This window comes from Taudactylus pleione, unplaced genomic scaffold (assembly GCF_031769625.1).
Source record: "Taudactylus pleione unplaced genomic scaffold, aTauple2 ptg000086l, whole genome shotgun sequence".
Lineage (NCBI taxonomy): Eukaryota > Metazoa > Chordata > Amphibia > Anura > Myobatrachidae > Taudactylus > Taudactylus pleione.
The window spans coordinates 25,657,360-25,663,745 of NW_028284488.1; positions in this window are offsets into that span (position 1 = coordinate 25,657,360).

Consider the following 6,386-nt stretch of genomic DNA (forward strand, 5'->3'; position numbering starts at 1 on the left):
TTTATTTATGTAAGCTATACAGTATACAGCAATTTTATATTGTTGTTCAAAAAAGTGATATTAAAAAAGCAGATAGCTGTTGTAGCTGAATACAGTATTTAAAACCTTAGAATGGAACCCTTTTTTAATGTACATCAATTTGTAATTTAACCAGGGGATGTACTGTAATACATTTTTGTTTACACAACCCATTTTATTTATTTTTCCAATGGAAACAGAAAATTAGTGTAAAATGTGTGAAAATATAAAATGAGGGAAAAACAAGGCAATTTATGATTAAATTAATCAATCATTTCAATAACCACTTACCTGGAATGGTCGCACAGGATTCGACTGCAGCCATCTGAGTTTTTATTGACATGGTTGAATCCTATGTGACCATGCCTTCCTGCTGCATCCCTGTCTATTATGGAAGAAATGTGTTCTGCTCATGTCCAGAATGGATCTCCTCTTCCTGCCCTGGCCAGCCGGGAGTGATGACGCAGTCTGTGACTGCCTATTTCACTCATGCAATCACGCCACAGAATGCCATGTGAATGACACTCTGGAACACATTCGCCATAAACCAAAAGTGTGAGGAGGGGAAAATAGTCCCTCTGAGCACAAATTTGCTGAGCTCTGCATGTGCAGAGATCAGCTGCAGCAGTTGAACTGATGCTAAATTCCCCCTTCCCATGTTCTGCTATAAGGTGAGGGAGTGGGGCTATGGCATAGGGGGAATGGAGTAACGGGGGCATCTTTTGGCACTTGGTATAGGGAGTGGGTTATGCCCTAAAAAAGTATATTTGGCCAGAGAGGGAAATATATATAAAAAAAGGCCCATTAACACTGAGGGTAGGGATGGAGCTCTGCCACTGGGATCATTACCATTAGTGGGGGTGACACTGCTGGGAATCTTTTGTCACCGTAGTGCTACCGTATATGCACTGTCATTGAGAAGTAATTTTACAATGGGGACCCATGGAAAAAGAAAAACAATTGTCAGTTAAGTGGTTAAACAGTCTAATATTGCACCCACAAAAACATTTCAGAAGAAAAATCTAAATTTTCCTTATTTATGCAAATATATCCAGTGAATAAACTGAAAGTTTTCATCAATATACTAGTAAAAAAACTACAACCCCCTCACCAAAAATACTTTATATTTACTTTAATGCTACCACAACCATACCACACAGCAAAATGTGTTGACCATCTTTATTCAGAATATAAATCCTGAGAAATGCTAATTACAGTAAAATTCATCCCCAAAGCTAAATTAGAAACATAAAAATTTGCTTATGCAAATTTATACTGCTCACACCTACAATTAAAGGCATAAGTCTAAATTCATATGGATTTATGACAGTCGTGCCTCCTTACACATACAAAGGCAGAATAGGGGAGAGAAAGTACCATTTAACATAAGCCAATCACAGTAAAGAAATGTTTGCGTAGATGCAAACAGAGGCAGACCACATGGTAATGTACTTATGCCTGACAGTAGCCATACCAATTCAATTATAGATGCCTGAGATCTGGTGCAAATACATGCTGATTGGTTATCTGCTATTTCTGATTGGCTGATACTGGATTCACCTCTGAAGTTGATAGTTAAAAGTTACGTGACCTAGATGTCCTGTAACAAAGCTAAAATACAGTGGATCAGCATCATATTGCAACAAAATTGCTTTTGTTCCTGATACTGAAATGCAACACTGGCTCAAAAAATGTTTGCATCATTCATCTCTAATGAAGAACTATGTGTAAACAGTGTCTGAATTCACTGAATTATCCAATGATTATATCTATAGAAATTGTTTCTTTCTCCCCTTAACTTTCTAATTTGTAGCATAAGCAAATCTAAACTTGACAGTATTGTAGAGTATTTGTAACATCACATATTCATAGACTTACAATCAGTATTTTCATTGCCCTTAATACTTCTAACCTTGAATCTCTGGACTTGCTCCAATTCCAATATCCTTAATCCACTTTTTATTCATAATGACCCTAGACCAATAGATTGTAATGTGTACATAAAACTGAAGTTTTTGAAGTCATTTATAAAAAGCGTTATTCCAACAGCTAAGCAGATCACACTTCTTGTAAAACCAAGGTCCACCTTTCGTCTAATGTCTTTATATAAAACTTGGACATTTATTTTACAAGGAAATCCTAACATAAAACCATATTTTATTTGAAATGTTCTAGTTGTATTGCTTTGCAAAGAGACCCTGTCACAAGAGTGGCCCATGTGACCAGCAGTGCTATACAGACTGGAGGCGGCAGTGCCTTCATCCACCACTCTCACCAATGTCACTGTGTGCCCTGTGCTGAGTTGCATATGTAGCCTATCCTATTCTAGTGAACGTGAGCCCAAATCACCTACCCCCCACCCCATTAAAGGCTGTGCGCATGGTGCCTCACCTATCTCTCGCAATAATGATGTCAATACATTTTGTTATTGCTCAGCTTTAAATTAACGGATCGAGATTAAACAAAGTGCAGGTTATTTCTGGTTAGTTTGTACTACAAAATAATGCAGTTTCCATGAAAATCGGTTCAGTAGTTTTTGCTCCAACTTAGAACAGACAGACACAACGTTCTTATTATATTAGTATAGATTAACATCTATTAATGGATACTTACCTTACCAGGTGGAATATTAAAATAAATATTTTGCTATAGTTTATGCCACGAATAACTATGTTGTATGTAATGTTTGAATAATAATCTTTATTTCTGTCAATACTTTTCCTTGTATAAACTGAGAGAAGAAGGAGCAATTCAGGCATCACCTATCAAAAGTTCAATTGTTGTAAACCTCCATTTTACTGTTAGTGTTTCATTGGTCTTGTGGTCTTTGGTATTACATATTTCAGTTTCTACTTTATTTAATATACTGTATATTAATATGTGACAAAGTAATACAAGCCACAAAACAGCTGTAGATATATAACATCTATAATCTTCTTGTACAGATATTACCATAATGCTTTTGTGAGAGTACATATTATGGTTTGCAGTACTTGATTATTTTAAACGTTAAAATTTCTACTCAAATTGTCACATTAAAGCTTTTGCTGCAATCTTTGCAATTTGTCAACAAGTGTATCTATCTCTATGAATTTTGAAAAAGGTAAATGGACAATAATTTCTTTGAAATTGCCTTCTGGGGCACATCCACTAGCAGACATAGAAACGACTGCACGATTATAAAATTGTAATCATGCAGTCGTTACGCAGTCTGGTGCTGTGTCTATACTGAATGATCAGTAGTTCAGTGTAGACACAACAATCATCCCCTAACATGCACAATCTGTCGTTATCGTCAGGTTGTCCAGCATGTTCGGGCGATGATTGATGTTGGAAATGACCAGCGGGAGCACGCATCGCTGGTCGTTCCTGACATTTACATCCTTGATGTGTTCCCAATTACGGAATAATTGCACGATTGCAATGTCGTAATCGTGCAATCGCTCTATGTAAACAGGTACTGGATGCCCAGCATTAGACACATTGATTACAAGTTTGTACTCTTTGTTTTGTGCTTTTTTTGTTTTTACTCCTACAGGAAACAAAAAAATACTAATTTCAATACTTTTGAACAGCTATCCATTATTTTAATTGTTGTTGTTTTCTTTTTTTAAATCAATGTAACATCAACCCAATATATACGGGCAAAACTGTGCAGTACATCACTGAAATAAAAGTCTTCAAGCCAATACAAAAGATCACATCAGAGAGTAGATTAGAGAAAAAACTGATACTACAACATTTGCTTCATAACATATTTGGGCATAGAATTTTGCATGTTTCTCTGGTGGAATTTGCCTTCTCCAACAATGCCACAAAGCATAATGAATTGACACAATCATCGTCACAGCTCTACCCAAAGGATATAAAGTTAGCTGAAGATACTGTACAAGACAGTGTGGAATGACTATAAAGTTGGGATATTGGAGCAAAACTATAAAGTGTTTCCGCTGAACGTTGCTCCACTGCAAGACATGATTGTTCCACCATAAAATTCAATATGCTCAAATTTCTACAGCAATTTTATCATCTCTACATATGTTGAAGGATGCCGGTTTTTGTTTTGTTTTACAGTAAAAGAGCACCACAATATATTAGTCACATGGTCTATTACATCAAAAATACAGAAAATACAGATGTGTCCTCACGCGAAGCGCTGTTTTGCTTCATCTGCAACCTTGTATGTGTTTAAAACTTTCTGTCTGGTTAAATTTGCAGTCCAGCATTTCTGGTACACCATCTATTGGTGGTTTGCTTTATCTGTGACGCAAATAAGATGCAAAATTTAAAGAAAACTATGATACGCTACTCCTCTTGGACAGTCTCAGTCATGCTCTGAAATTTCCTCCATATGGCGTATAGATACTAGGTGTATGAGGACACATCTGTAATCTGCTATTTGAAGTAAAATCAAGCTTATTTGAGTAAAAGTTTCAACAAATGGCATGAATTTCCTTGAATAAGAGCCTATTGTTCATGTGCATTTCCTCATTAAGAGTATCCAGTTGTGATGTTTTCAATATGTTCCTTAAATATATCATTATAATTCAGAGAAACCTTTTTTCCCATATGCAAAACAGTAGGCAGGAGAAATATGCCAGTATTTTCATAATTTGAATCAGATTCAAAAAGGGATTTCAGGATCTATGAACAACTAGAAGCAGCTGTACGTAAAATGCCATTACATTATACCTTAAGCTACAAACTCACATTAATGGCAGAATTTTATTTTTATCATATGTTCTCCTTTTGTGCCTAGTTCAGTAACCTAAATGGAAACTTTATCTGGGCAAAATCATTAGAAGGCGAGGGCACATGATTTAGAGCTACAGGTTATAAGAGGTTCACAAGCAATTGAAGCAATGAAAATCAAGGAATAGTTTGTTCGATTGTATATGGTCAAACTTGTATCTACACATTTTCCTCATTATTTTATGAATTATTATAAAAAAATTAAATGTTGTTCTTTAAACTAACCTGTATGTAAATATTTGGGACACTTATGCATTTTAAAGCCAATCAATGTTTATAAATACCATGTAAAGTCATTGTGCATAGTGTAAATCATAGACATATCCAATTTATAATTTGTTAGTAATAGTACTTTCAGGCATACAACCCAGGAAATTCCCTGATCAGACCCGAGTTTTTTACCTCAGCAAAAACCAGTGTTTTTGGTTGAGACCCCCATTTACACCACACCTATGACCCAGGTAATTCCCATGTTGAAACCTTTAAGACATAAGCTGGGTGTGCCCTGGTATTCTAACAGCCGGGGCTGACCAGCTCCTCTCATGTCACTCTCATACACACACACATGTCATACACACACACATTTGTCACACTCATACACACTCATGCAATCACATACACCCTACTCTAGCTCCCAGACCTCACAACAATAGGCTGCATCTTTGTAGCTAGTGTGCGCCGGCTGCTACTACACACGGCAGCATGGATCAGACAATCCATCAGTTACTGGGTCTTCACCCCTTGTTGTAAGGGCTTCAACCCTTGTTGTAAGGGTTAACAAACCACTGACTTCTCTCCACAGATCCAGCACTGTCAGTTTGTTTGCTATTGCAGGAGGAAGCCCTGCCCACTCCTGACAGCCCTGCTCCCTCCAGGTTTCAACAAACTGCCATTCAGAGGCTTTTTAGGTGTGACCAGGGAGTAAAATCCCAGGTCGCACCATTCATACTTAACCCAGGTTATCTACCCAGGACAAAAGACCTGTGAAAAACCCTGGTAAATAGCAGGAGCGCCGACACAGGACTATGATCCCGGGTTGGTGCCTTTCAAACATAAGTGAGTCCTGGGTAGTTTGGCCGAGCCCTGGCAAAAAGCCAGGATTCTTGATATGTCTGAAAGGGGTATTAGTCAAAAATTTAATTTGAAACTCTAATGAATTTATAATTTATAATTTTTTATAATTTTAAATTTATTATTTGTTAATAAGTCAAAAACTTGATTTGAAACTCTGTCATGTCTCCAAAATTAAATTTGAAGCCAATATTTTTAAAATAATCATAAAACACATCTTGCTTTCAAATAAGTTAGATCCCTGGATATTGACCAACTTGTCATTTTTTTTAACTATTTTTCCATTTCAAATTCATCTTGTCATTAGTGAAAGAAAGAATCCAAAATAATTTACCACATTTCTGCCCACATTTTTTACATTTAGCCTACCCAAACAACCCTTGCATCACCACATATATATCACTATACTGTATGTATTATGGATCACTTAACATGAATTGACATACTACATGTATGTGCTTTATTAGATGTTTGGTTTGGAAAAAGCATGAAACTCAGCACACTAGCAAAGAGAAGCATGGCTGGATGTATATGTACAGTACTTT